At 44.4% G+C, this 22,427-nt stretch overlaps 19 non-coding genes across 19 annotated transcripts; all 19 read left to right on the forward strand.

The window, feature by feature from the left end:
* Window positions 1-675: 675 nt before the first annotated feature.
* LOC125734365 (5S ribosomal RNA) lies at window positions 676-794 on the forward strand. Its single transcript, XR_007393680.1, has one exon. It is a non-coding gene; the product is annotated as a 5S ribosomal RNA (ribosomal RNA).
* A 1,082-nt stretch (window positions 795-1,876) lies between these two features.
* On the forward strand, window positions 1,877-1,995 carry LOC125730908 (5S ribosomal RNA). Its single transcript, XR_007391202.1, has one exon. It is a non-coding gene; the product is annotated as a 5S ribosomal RNA (ribosomal RNA).
* A 1,080-nt stretch (window positions 1,996-3,075) lies between these two features.
* On the forward strand, window positions 3,076-3,194 carry LOC125733770 (5S ribosomal RNA). Its single transcript, XR_007393107.1, has one exon. It is a non-coding gene; the product is annotated as a 5S ribosomal RNA (ribosomal RNA).
* Window positions 3,195-4,275: 1,081 nt separating this feature from the next.
* Window positions 4,276-4,394, forward strand: LOC125734249 (5S ribosomal RNA). The gene has a single exon (XR_007393569.1). It is a non-coding gene; the product is annotated as a 5S ribosomal RNA (ribosomal RNA).
* A 1,077-nt stretch (window positions 4,395-5,471) lies between these two features.
* On the forward strand, window positions 5,472-5,590 carry LOC125733194 (5S ribosomal RNA). The gene has a single exon (XR_007392548.1). It is a non-coding gene; the product is annotated as a 5S ribosomal RNA (ribosomal RNA).
* Window positions 5,591-6,668: 1,078 nt separating this feature from the next.
* LOC125733195 (5S ribosomal RNA) lies at window positions 6,669-6,787 on the forward strand. The gene has a single exon (XR_007392549.1). It is a non-coding gene; the product is annotated as a 5S ribosomal RNA (ribosomal RNA).
* A 1,078-nt stretch (window positions 6,788-7,865) lies between these two features.
* On the forward strand, window positions 7,866-7,984 carry LOC125734145 (5S ribosomal RNA). Its single transcript, XR_007393469.1, has one exon. It is a non-coding gene; the product is annotated as a 5S ribosomal RNA (ribosomal RNA).
* Window positions 7,985-9,063: 1,079 nt separating this feature from the next.
* Window positions 9,064-9,182, forward strand: LOC125733771 (5S ribosomal RNA). Its single transcript, XR_007393108.1, has one exon. It is a non-coding gene; the product is annotated as a 5S ribosomal RNA (ribosomal RNA).
* Window positions 9,183-10,261: 1,079 nt separating this feature from the next.
* LOC125736142 (5S ribosomal RNA) lies at window positions 10,262-10,380 on the forward strand. Its single transcript, XR_007395425.1, has one exon. It is a non-coding gene; the product is annotated as a 5S ribosomal RNA (ribosomal RNA).
* A 1,082-nt stretch (window positions 10,381-11,462) lies between these two features.
* LOC125732596 (5S ribosomal RNA) lies at window positions 11,463-11,581 on the forward strand. The gene has a single exon (XR_007391971.1). It is a non-coding gene; the product is annotated as a 5S ribosomal RNA (ribosomal RNA).
* A 1,079-nt stretch (window positions 11,582-12,660) lies between these two features.
* Window positions 12,661-12,779, forward strand: LOC125732597 (5S ribosomal RNA). Its single transcript, XR_007391972.1, has one exon. It is a non-coding gene; the product is annotated as a 5S ribosomal RNA (ribosomal RNA).
* A 1,087-nt stretch (window positions 12,780-13,866) lies between these two features.
* Window positions 13,867-13,985, forward strand: LOC125732599 (5S ribosomal RNA). The gene has a single exon (XR_007391974.1). It is a non-coding gene; the product is annotated as a 5S ribosomal RNA (ribosomal RNA).
* A 1,081-nt stretch (window positions 13,986-15,066) lies between these two features.
* On the forward strand, window positions 15,067-15,185 carry LOC125732600 (5S ribosomal RNA). The gene has a single exon (XR_007391975.1). It is a non-coding gene; the product is annotated as a 5S ribosomal RNA (ribosomal RNA).
* A 1,089-nt stretch (window positions 15,186-16,274) lies between these two features.
* On the forward strand, window positions 16,275-16,393 carry LOC125734661 (5S ribosomal RNA). The gene has a single exon (XR_007393964.1). It is a non-coding gene; the product is annotated as a 5S ribosomal RNA (ribosomal RNA).
* A 1,077-nt stretch (window positions 16,394-17,470) lies between these two features.
* LOC125732601 (5S ribosomal RNA) lies at window positions 17,471-17,589 on the forward strand. The gene has a single exon (XR_007391976.1). It is a non-coding gene; the product is annotated as a 5S ribosomal RNA (ribosomal RNA).
* A 1,082-nt stretch (window positions 17,590-18,671) lies between these two features.
* LOC125731116 (5S ribosomal RNA) lies at window positions 18,672-18,790 on the forward strand. The gene has a single exon (XR_007391403.1). It is a non-coding gene; the product is annotated as a 5S ribosomal RNA (ribosomal RNA).
* A 1,074-nt stretch (window positions 18,791-19,864) lies between these two features.
* Window positions 19,865-19,983, forward strand: LOC125732602 (5S ribosomal RNA). Its single transcript, XR_007391977.1, has one exon. It is a non-coding gene; the product is annotated as a 5S ribosomal RNA (ribosomal RNA).
* A 1,082-nt stretch (window positions 19,984-21,065) lies between these two features.
* Window positions 21,066-21,184, forward strand: LOC125736849 (5S ribosomal RNA). Its single transcript, XR_007396117.1, has one exon. It is a non-coding gene; the product is annotated as a 5S ribosomal RNA (ribosomal RNA).
* A 1,074-nt stretch (window positions 21,185-22,258) lies between these two features.
* LOC125732603 (5S ribosomal RNA) lies at window positions 22,259-22,377 on the forward strand. Its single transcript, XR_007391978.1, has one exon. It is a non-coding gene; the product is annotated as a 5S ribosomal RNA (ribosomal RNA).
* Window positions 22,378-22,427: the final 50 nt, after the last annotated feature.

Genomic DNA, 22,427 nt, shown 5'->3' on the forward strand with positions numbered 1-22,427 from the left:
TCCTTTCAAAACTTGCTAAAAGCTGTATTTAAAAGAACAGATTGGCCGGGGTAATTCACACCCTTCAATGCCAGCTTAATGTTTGGGTTAGTGGGAGTCACAGAGGAATTAGGGATGGAAACTTCTTTGCTGGTGGTAGAAGCGGTCTGGTGAATTTTTAGAGAGAAGAGGCCGTCGATGTTTGAATGTAGAAAATTGTTCTGGCTGCAGCCTGCAGTATGGACTTGTTGGTGTGTGTAGCTCCCAGTGTTCTGACAGCGCGACGTTTTGGGGAAGCATGTGATTCAGCAGCTACCAGTGGGCTTCGTGCGGTGGGGATTTTGTGGCTGTTAGCGGAGTTGATAACAGAGGGTCGTTAAGAGAAGCCTGCATGCAGTAGGCAAAGGAGTAATGTTTGCCGGCGGGGGACGTGCGGCGATTAACCTGTGCGGTAGTGAAAAGGAGTTAAAGAGAAGGAAGTGTGCGGATGCGGAAAGAATGGAATAATTGTGGTAGGCTGCCGGCTGAGTAGTTTGGTGAATGTTTGGTGTGGGTCCGGCGTTGCCGATTGGATGGTGGGGCTGCAGTGTGAGTCAGATAAAAAAAAAAAAAAAAAACAGGAGTAGGATCCAATGGGACCAACTGGCATGTATAGAGGCGTGTAATGCAAAAGGGCTGTTTTTGGTAGCATCTCTCGCTTATGGCCATACCACCCTGAACACGCCCGATCTCGTCTGATCTCGGAAGCTAAGCAGGATAGGGTCTGGTTAGTACTTGGATGGGAGACCACCTGGGAATACCAGGTGCTGTAAGCTTTTCTCACTTTTACTTTATACAGGGGGCGCTCCACTTCACGATTAATTTAAATCTATCACTCCCCTTCCATTTTACTATTTTATATATATATATATATATTTTTCTCTCATTCTTAAAGCCAGCTTTTAGAAACCGTTTTACTCTAAATACTTCCTGGTAATTCTAGGTGCTGTAAGCTGTTCGTGCCTTTATTCCACCAGGGCGCGATCTTCTCACAAACTTGAAGACTGTCACTCCCCATTCACATTTTACAACTTATTGTTAATGATAAAGAGACAGCTTTTTACACACAGTTTTAAACAAAGTACTGATATTATTCCTCTTCAACTGACCGCTTTGTTTTCTATGCAAAAACCACTTCGCCACAGAAGACTCGATATTATTGGCATAGCAAGTTCTGCTCTTCTCCTTTCAAAACTTGCTAAAAGCTGTATTTAAAAGAACAGGTTGGCCGGGGTAATTCACACCCTTCAATGCCAGCTTAATGTTTAGGTTAGTGGGAATCACAGAGGAATTAGGGATGGAAACTTCTTTGCTGGTGGTAGAAGCGGTCTGGTGAATTTTTAGAGAGAAGAGGCCGTCGATGTTTCAATGTAGAAAATTGTTCTGGCTGCAGCCTGCAGTATGGACTTGTTGGTGTGTGTAGCTCCCAGTGTTCTGACAGCGCGACGTTTTGGGGAAGCATGTGATTCAGCAGCTACCAGTGGGCTTCGTGCGGCGGAGATTTTGTGGCTGTTAGCGGAGTTGATAACAGAGGGTCGTTAAGAGAAGCCTGCATGCAGTAGGCAAAGGAGTAATGTTTGCCGGCGGGGGACGTGCGGCGATTAACCTGTGCGGTAGTGAAAAGGAGTTAAAAATAAGGAAGTGTGCGGATGCGGAAAGAATGGAATAATTGTGGTAGGCTGCCGGCTGAGTAGTTTGGTGAATGTTTGGTGTGGGTCCGGCGCTGCCGATTGGATGGTGGTGCTGCAGTGTGAGTCAGATAAAAAAAAAAAAAAAAAACAGGAGTAGGATCTAATGGGACTAACTGGCATGTATAGACGCGTGTAATGCAAAAGAGCTGTTTTTGGTAGCATCTCTCGCTTACGGCCATACCACCCTGAACACGCCCGATCTCGTCTGATCTTGTAAGCTGAACAGGGTAGGGTCTGGTTAGTACTTGGATGGGAGACCACCTGGGAATACCAGGTGCTGTAAGCTTTTCTCACTTTTACTTTATACAGGGGGCGCTCCACTTCACGATTAATTTAAATCTATCACTCCCCTTCCATTTTACTATTTTATATATATATATTTTTTTTTTCTCTCATTCATAAAGGCAGCTTTTAGAAACCGTTTTACTCTAAATACTTCCTGGTAATTCTAGGTGCTGTAAGCTGTTCGTGCCTTTATTCCACCAGGGCGCGATCTTCTCACAAACTTGAAGACTGTCACTCCCCATTCACGTTTTACAACTTATTGTTAATGATAAAGAGACAGCTTTTTACACACAGTTTTAAACAAAGTACTGATATTATTCCTCTTCAACTGACCGCTTTGTTTTCTATGCAAAAACCACTTCGCCACAGAAGACTCGATATTATTGGCATAGCAAGTTCTGCTCTTCTCCTTTCAAAACTTGCTAAAAGCTGTATTTAAAAGAACAGATTGGCCGGGGTAATTCACACCCTTCAATGCCAGCTTAATGTTTAGGTTAGTGGGAGTCACAGAGGAATTAGGGATGGAAACTTCTTTGCTGGTGGTAGAAGCGGTCTGGTGAATTTTTTGAGAGAAGAGGCCGTCGATGTTTGAATGTAGAAAATTGTTCTGGCTGCAGACTGCAGTATGGACTTGTTGGTGTGTGTAGCTCCCAGTGTTCTGACAGCGCGACGTTTTGGGGAAGCATGTGACTCAGCAGCTTCCAGTGGGCTTCGTGCGGCGGAGATTTTGTGGCTGTTAGCGGAGTTGATAACAGAGGGTCGTTAAGAGAAGCCTGCATGCAGTAGGCAAAGGAGTAATGTTTGCCGGCGGGGGACGTGCGGCGATTAACCTGTGCGGTAGTGAAAAAGAGTTAAAAAGAAGGAAGTGTGCGGATGCGGAAAGAATGGAATAATTGTGGTATGCTGCTGGCTGAGTAGTTTGGTGAATGTTTGGTGTGGGTCCGGCGCTGCCGATTGGATGGTGGGGCTGCAGTGTGAGTCAGATAAAAAAAAAAAAAAGAACATTAGTAGGATCCAATGGGACCAACTGGCATGTATAGAGGCGTGTAATGCAAAAGGGCTGTTTTTGGTAGCGTCTCTCGCTTATGGCCATACCACCCTGAACACGCCCGATCTCATCCGATCTCGTAAGCTAAGCAGGGTAGGGTCTGGTTAGTACTTGGATGGGAGACCTCCTGGGAATACCAGGTGCTGTAAGCTTTTCTCACTTTTACTTTATACAGGGGGCGCTCCACTTCACGATTAATTTAAATCTATCACTCCCCTTCCATTTTACTATTTTATATATATATATATATATTTTTCTCCCATTCATAAAGGTAGCTTTTACACACCGTTTTACTCTAAATACTTCCTGGTAATTCAAGGTGCTCTAAGCTGTTCGTGCCTTTATTCCACCAGGGCGCGATCTTCTCACAAACTTGAAGACTGTCACTCCCCATTCACGTTTTACAACTTATTGTTAATGATAAAGAGACAGCTTTTTACACACAGTTTTAAACAAAGTACTGATATTATTCCTCTTCAACTGACCGCTTTGTTTTCTATGCAAAAACCACTTCGCCACAGAAGACTCGATATTATTGGCATAGCAAGTTCTGCTCTTCTCCTTTCAAAACTTGCTAAAAGCTGTATTTAAAAGAACAGATTGGCCGGGGTAATTCACACCCTTCAATGCCAGCTTAATGTTTAGGTTAGTGGGAGTCACAGAGGAATTAGGGATGGAAACTTCTTTGCTGGTGGTAGAAGCGGTCTGGTGAATTTTTAGAGAGAAGAGGCCGTCGATGTTTGAATGTAGAAAATTGTTCTGGCTGCAGCCTGCAGTATGGACTTGTTGGTGTGTGTAGCTCCCAGTGTTCTGACAGCGCGACGTTTTGGGGAAGCATGTGATTCAGCAGCTACCAGTGGGCTTCGTGCGGCAGAGATTTTGTGGCTGTTAGTGGAGTTGATAACAGAGGGTCGTTAAGAGAAGCCTGCATGCAGTAGGCAAAGGAGTAATGTTTGCCGGCGGGGGACGTGCGGCGATTAACCTGTGCGGTAGTGAAAAGGAGTTAAAAAGAAGGAAGTGTGCGGATGCGGAAAGAATGGAATAATTGTGGGAGGCTGCTGGCTGAGTAGTTTGGTGAATGTTTGGTGTGGGTCCGGCGCTGCCGATTGGATGGTGGGGCTGCAGTGTGAGTCAGATAAAAAAAAAAAAAAGAACATTAGTAGGATCCAATGGGACCAACTGGCATGTATAGAGGCGTGTAATGCAAAAGGGCTGTTTTTGGTAGCGTCTCTCGCTTATGGCCATACCACCCTGAACACGCCCGATCTCATCCGATCTCGTAAGTTAAGTAGGGTAGGGTCTGGTTAGTACTTGGATGGGAGACCTCCTGGGAATACCAGGTGCTGTAAGCTTTTCTCACTTTTACTTTATACAGGGGGCGCTCCACTTCACGATTAATTTAAATCTATCACTCCCCTTCCATTTTACTATTTTATATATATATATATTTTTCTCTCATTCATAAAGGTAGCTTTTACACACCGTTTTACTCTAAATACTTCCTGGTAATTCAAGGTGCTCTAAGCTGTACGTGCCTTTATTCCACCAGGGCGCGATCTTCTCACAAACTTGAAGACTGTCACTCCCCATTCACATTTTACAACTTATTGTTAATGATAAAGAGACAGCTTTTTACACACAGTTTTAAACAAAGTACTGATATTATTCCTCTTCAACTGAATGCTTTGTTTTCTATGCAAAAACCACTTCGCCACAGAAGACTCGATATTATTGGCATAGCAAGTTCTGCTCTTCTCCTTTCAAAACTTGCTAAAAGCTGTATTTGAAAGAACAGATTGGCCGGGGTAATTCACACCCTTCAATGCCAGCTTAATGTTTAGGTTAGTGGGAGTCACAGAGGAATTAGGGATGGAAACTTCTTTGCTGGTGGTAGAAGCGGTCTGGTGAATTTTTAGAGAGAAGAGGCCGTCGATGTTTGAATGTAGAAAATTGTTCTGGCTGCAGCCTGCAGTATGGACTTGTTGGTGTGTGTAGCTCCCAGTGTTCTGACAGCGCGACGTTTTGGGGAAGCATGTGATTCAGCAGCTACCAGTGGGCTTCGTGCGGCAGAGATTTTGTGGCTGTTAGTGGAGTTGATAACAGAGGGTCGTTAAGAGAAGCCTGCATGCAGTAGGCAAAGGAGTAATGTTTGCCGGCGGGGGACGTGCGGCGATTAACCTGTGCGGTAGTGAAAAGGAGTTAAAAAGAAGGAAGTGTGCGGATGCGGAAAGAATGGAATAATTGTGGGAGGCTGCTGGCTGAGTAGTTTGGTGAATGTTTGGTGTGGGTCCGGCGCTGCCGATTGGATGGTGGGGCTGCAGTGTGAGTCAGATAAAAAAAAAAAAAAGAACATTAGTAGGATCCAATGGGACCAACTGGCATGTATAGAGGCGTGTAATGCAAAAGGGCTGTTTTTGGTAGCATCTCTCGCTTACGGCCATACCACCCTGAACACGCCTGATCTCGTCTGATCTCGGAAGCTAAGCAGGGTAGGGTCTGGTTAGTACTTGGATGGGAGACCACCTGGGAATACCAGGTGCTGTAAGCTTTTCTCACTTTTACTTTATACAGGGGGCGCTCCACTTCACGATTAATTTAAATCTATCACTCCCCTTCCATTTTACTATTTTATATATATATATTTTTTTTCTCTCATTCATAAAGGCAGCTTTTAGAAACCGTTTTACTCTAAATACTTCCTGGTAATTCTAGGTGCTGTAAGCTGTTCGTGCCTTTATTCCACCAGGGCGCGATCTTCTCACAAACTTGAAGACTATCACTCCCCATTCACATTTTACAACTTATTGTTAATGATAAAGAGACAGCTTTTTACACACAATTTTAAACAAAGTACTGATATTATTCCTCTTCAACTGACCGCTTTGTTTTCTATGCAAAAACCACTTCGCCACAGAAGACTCGATATTATTGGCATAGCAAGTTCTGCTCTTCTCCTTTCAAAACTTGCTAAAAGCTGTATTTAATAGAACAGATTGGCCGGGGTAATTCACACCCTTCAATGCCAGCTTAATGTTTAGGTTAGTGGGAGTCACAGAGGAATTAGGGATGGAAACTTCTTTGCTGGTGGTAGAAGCGGTCTGGTGAATTTTTAGAGAGAAGAGGCCGTCGATGTTTGAATGTAGAAAATTGTTCTGGCTGCAGCCTGCAGTATGGACTTGTTGGTGTGTGTAGCTCCCAGTGTTCTGACAGCGCGACGTTTTGGGGAAGCATGTGATTCAGCAGCTACCAGTGGGCTTCGTGCGGCAGAGATTTTGTGGCTGTTAGCGGAGTTGATAACAGAGGGTCGTTAAGAGAAGCCTGCATGCAGTAGGCAAAGGAGTAATGTTTGCCGGCGGGGGACGTGCGGCGATTAACCTGTGCGGTAGTGAAAAGGAGTTAAAAAGAAGGAAGTGTGCGGATGCGGAAAGAATGGAATAATTGTGGGAGGCTGCTGGCTGAGTAGTTTGGTGAATGTTTGGTGTGGGTCCGGCGCTGCCGATTGGATGGTGGGGCTGCAGTGTGAGTCAGATAAAAAAAAAAAAAAGAACATTAGTAGGATCCAATGGGACCAACTGGCATGTATAGAGGCGTGTAATGCAAAAGGGCTGTTTTTGGTAGCATCTCTCGCTTACGGCCATACCACCCTGAACACGCCTGATCTCGTCTGATCTCGGAAGCTAAGCAGGGTAGGGTCTGGTTAGTACTTGGATGGGAGACCACCTGGGAATACCAGGTGCTGTAAGCTTTTCTCACTTTTACTTTATACAGGGGGCGCTCCACTTCACGATTAATTTAAATCTATCACTCCCCTTCCATTTTACTATTTTATATATATATATTTTTTTTCTCTCATTCATAAAGGCAGCTTTTAGAAACCGTTTTACTCTAAATACTTCCTGGTAATTCTAGGTGCTGTAAGCTGTTCGTGCCTTTATTCCACCAGGGCGCGATCTTCTCACAAACTTGAAGACTATCACTCCCCATTCACATTTTACAACTTATTGTTAATGATAAAGAGACAGCTTTTTACACACAATTTTAAACAAAGTACTGATATTATTCCTCTTCAACTGACCGCTTTGTTTTCTATGCAAAAACCACTTCGCCACAGAAGACTCGATATTATTGGCATAGCAAGTTCTGCTCTTCTCCTTTCAAAACTTGCTAAAAGCTGTATTTAATAGAACAGATTGGCCGGGGTAATTCACACCCTTCAATGCCAGCTTAATGTTTAGGTTAGTGGGAGTCACAGAGGAATTAGGGATGGAAACTTCTTTGCTGGTGGTAGAAGCGGTCTGGTGAATTTTTAGAGAGAAGAGGCCGTCGATGTTTGAATGTAGAAAATTGTTCTGGCTGCAGCCTGCAGTATGGACTTGTTGGTGTGTGTAGCTCCCAGTGTTCTGACAGCGCGACGTTTTGGGGAAGCATGTGATTCAGCAGCTACCAGTGGGCTTCGTGCGGCAGAGATTTTGTGGCTGTTAGCGGAGTTGATAACAGAGGGTCGTTAAGAGAAGCCTGCATGCAGTAGGCAAAGGAGTAATGTTTGCCGGCGGGGGACGTGCGGCGATTAACCTGTGCGGTAGTGAAAAGGAGTTAAAAAGAAGGAAGTGTGCGGATGCGGAAAGAATGGAATAATTGTGGTAGGCTGCCGGCTGAGTAGTTTGGTGAATGTTTGGTGTGGGTCCGGCGCTGCCGATTGGATGGTGGGGCTGCAGTGTGAGTCAGATAAAAAAAAAAAAAAGAACATTAGTAGGATCCAATGGGACCAACTGGCATGTATAGAGGCGTGTAATGCAAAAGGGCTGTTTTTGGTAGCATCTCTCGCTTACGGCCATACCACCCTGAACACGCCCGATCTCGTCTAATCTCGGAAGCTAAGCAGGGTAGGGTCTGGTTAGTACTTGGATGGGAGACCACCTGGGAATACCAGGTGCTGTAAGCTTTTCTCACTTTTACTTTATACAGGGGGCGCTCCACTTCACGATTAATTTAAATCTATCACTCCCCTTCCATTTTACTATTTTATATATATATATATATTTTTCTCTCATTCATAAAGGTAGCTTTTACACACCGTTTTACTCTAAATACTTCCTGGTAATTCAAGGTGCTCTAAGCTGTTCGTGCCTTTATTCCACCAGGGCGCGATCTTCTCACAAACTTGAAGACTGTCACTCCCCATTCACGTTTTACAACTTATTGTTAATGATAAAGAGACAGCTTTTTACACACAGTTTTAAACAAAGTACTGATATTATTCCTCTTCAACTGACCGCTTTGTTTTCTATGCAAAAACCACTTCGCCACAGAAGACTCGATATTATTGGCATAGCAAGTTCTGCTCTTCTCCTTTCAAAACTTGCTAAAAGCTGTATTTAAAAGAACAGATTGGCCGGGGTAATTCACACCCTTCAATGCCAGCTTAATGTTTAGGTTAGTGGGAGTCACAGAGGAATTAGGGATGGAAACTTCTTTGCTGGTGGTAGAAGCGGTCTGGTGAATTTTTAGAGAGAAGAGGCCGTCGATGTTTGAATGTAGAAAATTGTTCTGGCTGCAGACTGCAGTATGGACTTGTTGGTGTGTGTAGCTCCCAGTGTTCTGACAGCGCGACGTTTTGGGGAAGCATGTGACTCAGCAGCTTCCAGTGGGCTTCGTGCGGCGGAGATTTTGTGGCTGTTAGCGGAGTTGATAACAGAGGGTCGTTAAGAGAAGCCTGCATGCAGTAGGCAAAGGAGTAATGTTTGCCGGCGGGGGACGTGCGGCGATTAACCTGTGCGGTAGTGAAAAAGAGTTAAAAAGAAGGAAGTGTGCGGATGCGGAAAGAATGGAATAATTGTGGTATGCTGCTGGCTGAGTAGTTTGGTGAATGTTTGGTGTGGGTCCGGCGCTGCCGATTGGATGGTGGGGCTGCAGTGTGAGTCAGATAAAAAAAAAAAAAAGAACATTAGTAGGATCCAATGGGACCAACTGGCATGTATAGAGGCGTGTAATGCAAAAGGGCTGTTTTTGGTAGCGTCTCTCGCTTATGGCCATACCACCCTGAACACGCCCGATCTCATCCGATCTCGTAAGCTAAGCAGGGTAGGGTCTGGTTAGTACTTGGATGGGAGACCTCCTGGGAATACCAGGTGCTGTAAGCTTTTCTCACTTTTACTTTATACAGGGGGCGCTCCACTTCACGATTAATTTAAATCTATCACTCCCCTTCCATTTTACTATTTTATATATATATATATATTTTTCTCTCATTCATAAAGGTAGCTTTTACACACCGTTTTACTCTAAATACTTCCTGGTAATTCAAGGTGCTCTAAGCTGTTCGTGCCTTTATTCCACCAGGGCGCGATCTTCTCACAAACTTGAAGACTGTCACTCCCCATTCACGTTTTACAACTTATTGTTAATGATAAAGAGACAGCTTTTTACACACAGTTTTAAACAAAGTACTGATATTATTCCTCTTCAACTGACCGCTTTGTTTTCTATGCAAAAACCACTTCGCCACAGAAGACTCGATATTATTGGCATAGCAAGTTCTGCTCTTCTCCTTTCAAAACTTGCTAAAAGCTGTATTTAAAAGAACAGATTGGCCGGGGTAATTCACACCCTTCAATGCCAGCTTAATGTTTAGGTTAGTGGGAGTCACAGAGGAATTAGGGATGGAAACTTCTTTGCTGGTGGTAGAAGCGGTCTGGTGAATTTTTAGAGAGAAGAGGCCGTCGATGTTTGAATGTAGAAAATTGTTCTGGCTGCAGCCTGCAGTATGGACTTGTTGGTGTGTGTAGCTCCCAGTGTTCTGACAGCGTGACGTTTTGGGGAAGCATGTGACTCAGCAGCTTCCAGTGGGCTTCGTGCGGCGGAGATTTTGTGGCTGTTAGCGGAGTTGATAACAGAGGGTCGTTAAGAGAAGCCTGCATGCAGTAGGCAAAGGAGTAATGTTTGCCGGCGGGGGACGTGCGGCGATTAACCTGTGCGGTAGTGAAAAGGAGTTAAAAAGAAGGAAGTGTGCGGATGCGGAAAGAATGGAATAATTGTGGTAGGCTGCTGGCTGAGTAGTTTGGTGAATGTTTGGTGTGGGTCCGGCGCTGCCGATTGGATGGTGGGGCTGCAGTGTGAGTCAGATAAAAAAAAAAAAAAGAACATTAGTAGGATCCAATGGGACCAACTGGCATGTATAGAGGCGTGTAATGCAAAAGGGCTGTTTTTGGTAGCATCTCTCGCTTACGGCCATACCACCCTGAACACGCCCGATCTGGTCTAATCTCGGAAGCTAAGCAGGGTAGGGTCTGGTTAGTACTTGGATGGGAGACCTCCTGGGAATACCAGGTGCTGTAAGCTTTTCTCACTTTTACTTTATACAGGGGGCGCTCCACTTCACGATTAATTTAAATCTATCACTCCCCTTCCATTTTACTATTTTATATATATATATATATATTTTTCTCTCATTCATAAAGGCAGCTTTTACACACCGTTTTACTCTAAATACTGCCTGGTAATTATAGCTGCTGTAAGCTGTTCGTGCCTTTATTCCACCAGGGCGCGATCTTCTCACAAACTTGAAGACTGTCACTCCCCATTCACGTTTTACAACTTATTGTTAATAATAAAGAGACAGCTTTTTACACACAGTTTTAAACAAAGTACTAATATAATTCCTCTTCAACTCACCGCTTTGTTTTCTATGCAAAAACCACTTCGCCACAGAATATTCGATATTATTGGCATATTATCTGCTCTTCTCCTCCTTTCAAAACTTGCTAAAAGCTGTATTTAAAAGAGCAGGTTGGCCGGGGTAATTTACACACTTCAATGCCAGCTTAATGTTTAGGTTAGTGGGAATCACAGAAGAATTAGGGATGGAAACTTCTTTGCTGGTGGTAGAAGCGGTCTGGTGAATTTTTAGAGAGAAGAGGCCGTCGATGTTTGAATGTAGAAAATTGTTCTGGCTGCAGCCTGCAGTATGGACTTGTTGGCGTGTGTAGCTCCCAGTGCTCTGACAGCGCGACGTTTTGGAGAAGCATGTGATTCAACAGCTACCAGTGGGCTTCGTGCGGCGGAGATTTTGTGGCTGTTAGCGGAGTTGATAACAGAGGGTCGTTAAGAGAAGCCTGCATGCAGTAGGCAAAGGAGTAATGTTTGCCGACGGGGGACGTGCGGCGATTAACCTGTGCGGTAGTGAAAAGGAGTTAAAAATAAGGAAGTGTGCGGATGCGGAAAGAATGGAATAATTGTGGTAGGCTGCCGGCTGAGTAGTTTGGTGAATGTTTGGTGTGGGTCCGGCGCTGCCGATTGGATGGTGGTGCTGCAGTGTGATTCAGATAAAAAAAAAAAAAAAAACCAGGAGTAGGATCCAATGGGACTAACTGGCATGTATAGACGCGTGTAATGCAAAAGGGCTGTTTTTGGTCGCGTCTCTCGCTTATGGCCATACCACCCTGAACACGCCCGATCTCATCCGATCTCGGAAGCCAAGCAGGGTAGGGTCTGGTTAGTACTTGGATGGGAGACCTCCTGGGAATACCAGGTGCTGTAAGCTTTTCTCACTTTTACTTTAAACGGGGGGCGCTCCACTTAACGATTAATTTAAATCTATCACTCCCCTTCCATTTTACTATTTTATATATATATATATTTTTTCTCTCATTCATAAAGGCAGCTTTTAGAAACCGTTTTACTCTAAATACTTCCTGGTAATTCTAGGTGCTGTAAGCTGTTCGTGCCTTTATTCCACCAGGGCGCGATCTTCTCACAAACTTGAAGACTGTCACTCCCCATTCACGTTTTACAACTTATTGTTAATGATAAAGAGACAGCTTTTTACACACAGTTTTAAACAAAGTACTGATATTATTCCTCTTCAACTGACCGCTTTGTTTTCTATGCAAAAACCACTTCGCCACAGAAGACTCGATATTATTGGCATAGCAAGTTCTGCTCTTCTCCTTTCAAAACTTGCTAAAAGCTGTATTTAAAAGAACAGATTGGCCGGGGTAATTCACACCCTTCAATGCCAGCTTAATGTTTAGGTTAGTGGGAATCACAGAGGAATTAGGGATGGAAACTTCTTTGCTGGTGGTAGAAGCGGTCTGGTGAATTTTTAGAGAGAAGAGGCCGTCGATGTTTGAATGTAGAAAATTGTTCTGGCTGCAGCCTGCAGTATGGACTTGTTGGTGTGTGTAGCTCCCAGTGTTCTGACAGCGCGACGTTTTGGGGAAGCATGTGATTCAGCAGCTACCAGTGGGCTTCGTGCGGCGGAGATTTTGTGGCTGTTAGCGGAGTTGATAACAGAGGGTCGTTAAGAGAAGCCTGCATGCAGTAGGAAAAGGAGTAATGTTTGCCGGCGGGGGACGTGCGGCGATTAACCTGTGCAGTAGTGAAAAGAAGTTAAAAAGAAGGAAGTGTGCGGATGCGGAAAGAATGGAATAATTGTGGTAGGTTGCCGGCTGAGTAGTTTGGTGAATGTTTGGTGTGGGTCCGGCGCTGCCGATTGGATGGTGGTGCTGCAGTGTGAGTCAGATTAAAAATAAAAAAAAAACCAGGAGTAGGATCCAATGGGACTAACTGGCATGTATAGACGCGTGTAATGCAAAAGGGCTGTTTTTGGTCGCGTCTCTCGCTTATGGCCATACCACCCTGAACACGCCCGATCTCATCCGATCTCGGAAGCCAAGCAGGGTAGGGTCTGGTTAGTACTTGGATGGGAGACCTCCTGGGAATACCAGGTGCTGTAAGCTTTTCTCACTTTTACTTTATACAGGGGGCGCTCCACTTCAGGATTAATTTAAATCTATCACTCCCCTTCCATTTTACTATTTTATATATATATATATATATATATATTTTTCTCTCATTCATAAAGGCAGCTTTTACACACCGTTTTACTCTAAATACTTCCTGGTAATTCAAGGTGCTCTAAGCTGTTCGTGCCTTTATTCCACCAGGGCGCGATTTTCTCACAAACTTGAAGACTGTCACTCCCCATTCACGTTTTACAACTTATTGTTAATGATAAAGAGACAGCTTTTTACACACAGTTTTAAACAAAGTACTGATATTATTCCTCTTCAACTGACCGCTTTGTTTTCTATGCAAAAACCACTTCGCCACAGAAGACTCGATATTATTGGCATAGCAAGTTCTGCTCTTCTCCTTTCAAAACTTGCTAAAAGCTGTATTTAAAAGAACAGATTGGCCGGGGTAATTCACACCCTTCAATGCCAGCTTAATGTTTAGGTTAGTGGGAGTCACAGAGGAATTAGGGATGGAAACTTCTTTGCTGGTGGTAGAAGCGGTCTGGTGAATTTTTAGAGAGAAGAAGCCGTCGATGTTTGAATGTAGAAAATTGTTCTGGCTGCAGCCTGCAGTATGGACTTGTTGGTGTGTGTAGCTCCCAGTGTTCTGACAGCGCGACGTTTTGGGGAAGCATGTGATTCAGCAGCTACCAGTGGGCTTCGTGCGGCGGAGATTTTGTGGCTGTTAGCGGAGTTGATAACAGAGGGTCGTTAAGAGAAGCCTGCATGCAGTAGGCAAAGGAGTAATGTTTGCCGGCGGGGGACGTGCGGCGATTAACCTGTGCGGTAGTGAAAAGGAGTTAAAAAGAAGGAAGTGTGCGGATGCGGAAAGAATGGAATAATTGTGGTAGGCTGCTGGCTGAGTAGTTTGGTGAATGTTTGGTGTGGGTCCGGCGCTGCCGATTGGATGGTGGGGCTGCAGTGTGAGTCAGATAAAAAAAAAAAAAAGAACATTAGTAGGATCCAATGGGACTAACTGGCATGTATAGACGCGTGTAATGCAAAAGGGCTGTTTTTGGTCGCATCTCTCGCTTATGGCCATACCACCCTGAACACGCCCGATCTCATCCGATCTCGGAAGCCAAGCAGGGTAGGGTCTGGTTAGTACTTGGATGGGAGACCTCCTGGGAATACCAGGTGCTGTAAGCTTATCTCACTTTTACTTTATACAGGGGGCGCTCCACTTCACGATTAATTTAAATCTATCACTCCCCTTCCATTTTACTATTTTATATATATATATATTTTTTTTCTCTCATTCATAAAGGCAGCTTTTAGAAACCGTTTTACTCTAAATACTTCCTGGTAATTCTAGGTGCTGTAAGCTGTTCGTGCCTTTATTCCACTAGGGCGCGATCTTCTCACAAACTTGAAGACTGTCACTCCCCATTCACGTTTTACAACTTATTGTTAATGATAAAGAGACAGCTTTTTACACACAGTTTTAAACAAAGTACTGATATTATTCCTCTTCAACTGACCGCTTTGTTTTCTATGCAAAAACCACTTCGCCACAGAAGACTCGATATTATTGGCATAGCAAGTTCTGCTCTTCTCCTTTCAAAACTTGCTAAAAGCTGTATTTAAAAGAACAGATTGGCCGGGGTAATTCACACCCTTCAATGCCAGCTTAATGTTTAGGTTAGTGGGAATCACAGAGGAATTAGGGATGGAAACTTCTTTGCTGGTGGTAGAAGCGGTCTGGTGAATTTTTAGAGAGAAGAGGCCGTCGATGTTTGAATGTAGAAAATTGTTCTGGCTGCAGCCTGCAGTATGGACTTGTTGGTGTGTGTAGCTCCCAGTGTTCTGACAGCGCGACGTTTTGGGGAAGCATGTGATTCAGCAGCTACCAGTGGGCTTCGTGCGGCGGAGATTTTGTGGCTGTTAGCGGAGTTGATAACAGAGGGTCGTTAAGAGAAGCCTGCATGCAGTAGGCAAAGGAGTAATGTTTGCCGGCGGGGGACGTGCGGCGATTAACCTGTGCGGTAGTGAAAAGAAGTTAAAAAGAAGGAAGTGTGCGGATGCGGAAAGAATGGAATAATTGTGGTAGGCTGCCGGCTGAGTAGTTTGGTGAATGTTTGGTGTGGGTCCGGCGCTGCCGATTGGATGGTGGTGCTGCAGTGTGAGTCAGATTAAAAATAAAAAAAAAACCAGGAGTAGGATCCAATGGGACTAACTGGCATGTATAGACGCGTGTAATGCAAAAGGGCTGTTTTTGGTCGCGTCTCTCGCTTATGGCCATACCACCCTGAACACGCCCGATCTCATCCGATCTCGGAAGCCAAGCAGGGTAGGGTCTGGTTAGTACTTGGATGGGAGACCTCCTGGGAATACCAGGTGCTGTAAGCTTTTCTCACTTATACTTTATACAGGGGGCGCTCCACTTCACGATTAATTTAAATCTATCACTCCCCTTCCATTTTACTATTTTATATATATATATATATATATATATATTTTTCTCTCATTCATAAAGGTAGCTTTTACACACCGTTTTACTCTAAATACTTCCTGGTAATTCAAGGTGCTCTAAGCTGTTCGTGCTTTTATTCCACCAGGGCGCGATCTTCTCACAAACTTGAAGACTGTCACTCCCCATTCACGTTTTACAACTTATTGTTAATGATAAAGAGACAGCTTTTTACACACAGTTTTAAACAAAGTACTGATATTATTCCTCTTCAACTGACCGCTTTGTTTTCTATGCAAAAACCACTTCGCCACAGAAGACTCGATATTATTGGCATAGCAAGTTCTGCTCTTCTCCTTTCAAAACTTGCTAAAAGCTGTATTTAAAAGAACAGATTGGCCGGGGTAATTCACACCCTTCAATGCCAGCTTAATGTTTAGGTTAGTGGGAGTCACAGAGGAATTAGGGATGGAAACTTCGTTGCTGGTGGTAGAAGCGGTCTGGTGAATTTTTAGAGAGAAGAGGCCGTCGATGTTTGAATGTAGAAAATTGTTCTGGCTGCAGCCTGCAGTATGGACTTGTTGGTGTGTGTAGCTCCCAGTGTTCTGACAGCGCGACGTTTTGGGGAAGCATGTGATTCAGCAGCTACCAGTGGGCTTCGTGCGGCGGAGATTTTGTGGCTGTTAGCGGAGTTGATAACAGAGGGTCGTTAAGAGAAGCCTGCATGCAGTAGGCAAAGGAGTAATGTTTGCCGGCGGGGGACGTGCGGCGATTAACCTGTGCGGTAGTGAAAAGGAGTTAAAAAGAAGGAAGTGTGCGGATGCGGAAAGAATGGAATAATTGTGGTAGGCTGCTGGCTGAGTAGTTTGGTGAATGTTTGGTGTGGGTCCGGCGCTGCCGATTGGATGGTGGGGCTGCAGTGTGAGTCAGATAAAAAAAAAAAAAAGAACATTAGTAGGATCCAATGGGACCAACTGGCATGTATAGAGGCGTGTAATGCAAAAGGGCTGTTTTTGGTAGCGTCTCTCGCTTATGGCCATACCACCCTGAACACGCCCGATCTCATCCGATCTCGTAAGCTAAGCAGGGTAGGGTCTGGTTAGTACTTGGATGGGATACCTCCTGGGAATACCAGGTGCTGTAAGCTTTTCTCACTTTTACTTTATACAGGGGGCGCTCCACTTCAGGATTAATTTAAATCTATCACTCCCCTTCCATTTTACTATTTTATATATATATATATTTTTCTCTCATTCATAAAGGTAGCTTTTACACACCGTTTTACTCTAAATACTTCCTGGTAATTCAAGGTGCTCTAAGCTGTTCGTGCCTTTATTCCACCAGGGCGCGATCTTCTCACAAACTTGAAGACTGTCACTCCCCATTCACGTTTTACAACTTATTGTTAATGATAAAGAGACAGCTTTTTACACACAGTTTTAAACAAAGTACTGATATTATTCCTCTTCAACTGACCGCTTTGTTTTCTATGCAAAAACCACTTCGCCACAGAAGACTCGATATTATTGGCATAGCAAGTTCTGCTCTTCTCCTTTCAAAACTTGCTAAAAGCTGTATTTAAAAGAACAGATTGGCCGGGGTAATTCACACCCTTCAATGCCAGCTTAATGTTTAGGTTAGTGGGAGTCACAGAGGAATTAGGGATGGAAACTTCTTTGCTGGTGGTAGAAGCGGTCTGGTGAATTTTTAGAGAGAAGAGGCCGTCGATGTTTGAATGTAGAAAATTGTTCTGGCTGCAGCCTGCAGTATGGACTTGTTGGTGTGTGTAGCTCCCAGTGTTCTGACAGCGCAACGTTTTGGGGAAGCATGTGATTCAGCAGCTACCAGTGGGCTTCGTGCGGCGGAGATTTTGTGGCTGTTAGCGGAGTTGATAACAGAGGGTCGTTAAGAGAAGCCTGCATGCAATAGGCAAAGGAGTAATGTTTGCCGGCGGGGGACGTGCGGCGATTAACCTGTGCGGTAGTGAAAAGGAGTTAAAAAGAAGGAAGTGTGCGGATGCGGAAAGAATGGAATAATTGTGGTAGGCTGCTGGCTGAGTAGTTTGGTGAATGTTTGGTGTGGGTCCGGCGCTGCCGATTGGATGGTGGGGCTGCAGTGTGAGTCAGATAAAAAAAAAAAAAAGAACATTAGTAGTATCCAATGGGACTAACTGGCATGTATAGATGCGTGTAATGCAAAAGGGCTGTTTTTGGTCGCATCTCTCGCTTATGGCCATACCACCCTGAACACGCCCGATCTCATCCGATCTCGGAAGCCAAGCAGGGTAGGGTCTGGTTAGTACTTGGATGGGAGACCTCCTGGGAATACCAGGTGCTGTAAGCTTATCTCACTTTTACTTTATACAGGGGGCGCTCCACTTCACGATTAATTTAAATCTATCACTCCCCTTCCATTTTACTATTTTATATATATATATTTTTTTTTTCTCTCATTCATGAAGGCAGCTTTTACACACGTTTTACTCTAAATACTGCCTGGTAATTCTAGGTGCTGTAAGCTGTTCGTGCCTTTATTCCACCAGGGCGCGATCTTCTCACAAACTTGAAGACTGTCACTCCCCATTCACGTTTTACAACTTATTGTTAATGATAAAGAGACAGCTTTTTACACACAGTTTTAAACAAAGTACTGATATAATTCCTCTTCAACTCACCGCTTTGTTTTCTATGCAAAAACCACTTCGCCACAGAAGACTCGATGTTATTGGCAAAGCAAGGTCTGCTCTTCTCCTCCCTTCAAAACTTGCTAAAAGCTTTATTTAAAAGAGCAGGTTGGCCGGGGTAATTCACACCCTTCAATGCCAGATTAATGTTTAGGATAGTGGGAATCACAGAGGTATTAGGGATGGAAACTTCTTTGCTGGTGGTAGAAGCGGTCTGGTGAATTTTTAGAGAGAAGAGGCCGTCGATGTTTCAATGTAGAAAATTGTTCTGGATGCAGCCTGCAGTATGGACTTGTTGGTGTGTGTAGCTCCCAGTGTTCTGACAGCGCGACGTTTTGGGGAAGCATGTGATTCAACAGCTACCAGTGGGCTTCGTGCGGCAGAGATTTTGTGGCTGTTAGCGGAGTTGATAACACAGGGTTGTTAAGAGAAGCCTGCATGAGGTAGGCAAAGGAGTAATGTTTGCCGGCGGGGGACGTGCGGCGATTAACCTGTGCGGTAGTGAAAAGGAGTTAAAGAGAAGGAAGTGTGCGGATGCGGAAAGAATGGAATAATTGTGGTAGGCTGCCGGCTGAGTAGTTTGGTGAATGTTTGGTGTGGTTCCGGCACTGCCGATTGGATGGTGGGGCTGCAGTGTGAGTCAGATAAAAAAAAAAAAAAAAACAGGAGTAGGATCCAATGGGACTAACTGGCATGTATAGACGCGTGTAATGCAAAAGGGCTATTTTTGGTAGCGTCTCTCACTTACGGCCATACCACCCTGAACGCGCCCGATTTCGTCTGATCTTGGAAGCTAAGCAGGCTAGGGTCTGGTTAGTACTTGAATGGGAGACCGTCTGGGAATACCAGGTGCTGTAAGCTTTTCTCACTTTTACTTTATACAGGGGGCGCTCCACTTCACGATTAATTTAAATCTATCACTCCCCTTCCATTTTACTATTTTATATATTTCTTTTTTCTCTCATTCATAAAGGCAGCTTTTACACACCGTTTTACTCTAAATACTGCCTGGTAATTATAGCTGCTGTAAGCTGTTCGTGCCTTTATTCCACCAGGGCGCGATCTTCTCACAAACTTGAAGACTGTCACTCCCCATTCACGTTTTACAACTTATTGTTAATAATAAAGAGACAGCTTTTTACACACAGTTTTAAACAAAGTACTAATATAATTCCTCTTCAACTCACCGCTTTGTTTTCTATGCAAAAACCACTTCGCCACAGAATATTCGATATTATTGCCATATTATCTGCTCTTCTCCTCCTTTCAAAACTTGCTAAAAGCTGTATTTAAAAGAGCAGGTTGGCCGGGGTAATTTACACACTTCAATGCCAGCTTAATGTTTAGGTTAGTGGGAATCACAGAAGAATTAGGGATGGAAACTTCTTTGCTGGTGGTAGAAGCGGTCTGGTGAATTTTTAGAGAGAAGAGGCTGTCGATGTTTGAATGTAGAAAATTGTTCTGGCTGCAGCCTGCAGTATGGACTTGTTGGTGTGTGTAGCTCCCAGTGCTCTGACAGCGCGACGTTTTGGAGAAGCATGTGATTCAACAGCTACCAGTGGGCTTCGTGCGGCAGAGATTTTGTGGCTGTTAGCGGAGTTGATAACAGAGGGTTGTTAAGAGAATCCTGCAAGAGGTAGGCAAAGGAGTAATGTTTGCCGGCGGGGGACGTGCAGCGATTAACCTGTGAGGTAGTGAAAAGGAGTTAAAGAGAAGGAAGTGTGCGGATGCGGAAAGAATGGAATAATTGTGGTAGGCTGCTGGCTGAGTAGTTTGGTGAATGTTTGGTGTGGGTCCGGCGCTGCCGATTGGATGGTGGGGCTGCAGTGTGAGTCAGATAAAAAAAAAAAAAAGAACATTAGTAGGATCCAATGGGACTAACTGGCATGTATAGACGCGTGTAATGCAAAAGGGCTGTTTTTGGTCGCATCTCTCGCTTATGGCCATACCACCCTGAACACGCCCGATCTCATCCGATCTCGGAAGCCAAGCAGGGTAGGGTCTGGTTAGTACTTGGATGGGAGACCTCCTGGGAATACCAGGTGCTGTAAGCTTATCTCACTTTTACTTTATACAGGGGGCGCTCCACTTCACGATTAATTTAAATCTATCACTCCCCTTCCATTTTATTATTTTATATATATATATTTTTTTTTTCTCTCATTCATAAAGGCAGCTTTTACACACGTTTTACTCTAAATACTGCCTGGTAATTCTAGGTGCTGTAAGCTGTTCGTGCCTTTATTCCACCAGGGCGCGATCTTCTCACAAACTTGAAGACTGTCACTCCCCATTCACGTTTTACAACTTATTGTTAATGATAAAGAGACAGCTTTTTACACACAGTTTTAAACAAAGTACTGATATAATTCCTCTTCAACTCACCGCTTTGTTTTCTATGCAAAAACCACTTCGCCACAGAAGACTCGATATGATTGGCAAAGCAAGGTCTGCTCTTCTCCTCCCTTCAAAACTTGCTAAAAGCTTTATTTAAAAGAGCAGGTTGGCCGGGGTAATTCACACCCTTCAATGCCAGATTAATGTTTAGGTTAGTGGGAATCACAGAGGTATTAGGGATGGAAACTTCTTTGCTGGTGGTAGAAGCGGTCTGGTGAATTTTTAGAGAGAAGAGGCCGTCGATGTTTCAATGTAGAAAATTGTTCTGGATGCAGCCTGCAGTATGGACTTGTTGGTGTGTGTAGCTCCCAGTGTTCTGACAGCGCGACGTTTTGGGGAAGCATGTGATTCAACAGCTACCAGTGGGCTTCGTGCGGCAGAGATTTTGTGGCTGTTAGCGGAGTTGATAACACAGGGTTGTTAAGAGAAGCCTGCATGAGGTAGGCAAAGGAGTAATGTTTGCCGACGGGGGACGTGCGGCGATTAACCTGTGCGGTAGTGAAAAGGAGTTAAAGAGAAGGAAGTGTGCGGATGCGGAAAGAATGGAATAATTGTGGTAGGCTGCCGGCTGAGTAGTTTGGTGAATGTTTGGTGTGGTTCCGGCACTGCCGATTGGATGGTGGGGCTGCAGTGTGAGTCAGATAAAAAAAAAAAAAAAAACAGGAGTAGGATCCAATGGGACTAACTGGCATGTATAGACGCGTGTAATGCAAAAGGGCTATTTTTGGTAGCGTCTCTCACTTACGGCCATACCACCCTGAACGCGCCCGATCTCGTCTGATCTTGGAAGCTAAGCAGGCTAGGGTCTGGTTAGTACTTGAATGGGAGACCACCTGGGAATACCAGGTGCTGTAAGCTTTTCTCACTTTTACTTTATACAGGGGGCGCTCCACTTCACGATTAATTTAAATGTATCACTCCCCTTCCATTTTACTATTTTATATATTTCTTTTTTCTCTCATTCATAAAGGCAGCTTTTACACACCGTTTTACTCTAAATACTGCCTGGTAATTATAGCTGCTGTAAGCTGTTCGTGCCTTTATTCCACCAGGGCGCGATCTTCTCACAAACTTGAAGACTGTCACTCCCCATTCACGTTTTACAACTTATTGTTAATAATAAAGAGACAGCTTTTTACACACAGTTTTAAACAAAGTACTAATATAATTCCTCTTCAACTCACCGCTTTGTTTTCTATGCAAAAACCACTTCGCCACAGAATATTCGATATTATTGGCATATTATCTGCTCTTCTCCTCCTTTCAAAACTTGCTAAAAGCTGTATTTAAAAGAGCAGGTTGGCCGGGGTAATTTACACACTTCAATGCCAGCTTAATGTTTAGGTTAGTGGGAATCACAGAAGAATTAGGGATGGAAACTTCTTTGCTGGTGGTAGAAGCGGTCTGGTGAATTTTTAGAGAGAAGAGGCTGTCGATGTTTGAATGTAGAAAATTGTTCTGGCTGCAGCCTGCAGTATGGACTTGTTGGTGTGTGTAGCTCCCAGTGCTCTGACAGCGCGACGTTTTGGAGAAGCATGTGATTCAACAGCTACCAGTGGGCTTCGTGCGGCAGAGATTTTGTGGCTGTTAGCGGAGTTGATAACAGAGGGTTGTTAAGAGAATCCTGCAAGAGGTAGGCAAAGGAGTAATGTTTGCCGGCGGGGGACGTGCAGCGATTAACCTGTGAGGTAGTGAAAAGGAGTTAAAGAGAAGGAAGTGTGCGGATGCGGAAAGAATGGAATAATTGTGGTAGGCTGCTGGCTGAGTAGTTTGGTGAATGTTTGGTGTGGGTCCGACGCTGCCGATTGGATGGTGGGGCTGCAGTGTGAGTCAGATAAAAAAAAAAAAAAGAACATTAGTAGGATCCAATGGGACTAACTGGCATGTATAGACGCGTGTAATGCAAAAGGGCTGTTTTTGGTCGCATCTCTCGCTTATGGCCATACCACCCTGAACACGCCCGATCTCATCCGATCTCGGAAGCCAAGCAGGGTAGGGTCTGGTTAGTACTTGGATGGGAGACCTCCTGGGAATACCAGGTGCTGTAAGCTTATCTCACTTTTACTTTATACAGGGGGCGCTCCACTTCACGATTAATTTA

The sequence above is a fragment of the Brienomyrus brachyistius genome, chromosome 2 (assembly GCF_023856365.1).
Source record: "Brienomyrus brachyistius isolate T26 chromosome 2, BBRACH_0.4, whole genome shotgun sequence".
Classification (NCBI taxonomy): Eukaryota; Metazoa; Chordata; class Actinopteri; order Osteoglossiformes; family Mormyridae; genus Brienomyrus; species Brienomyrus brachyistius.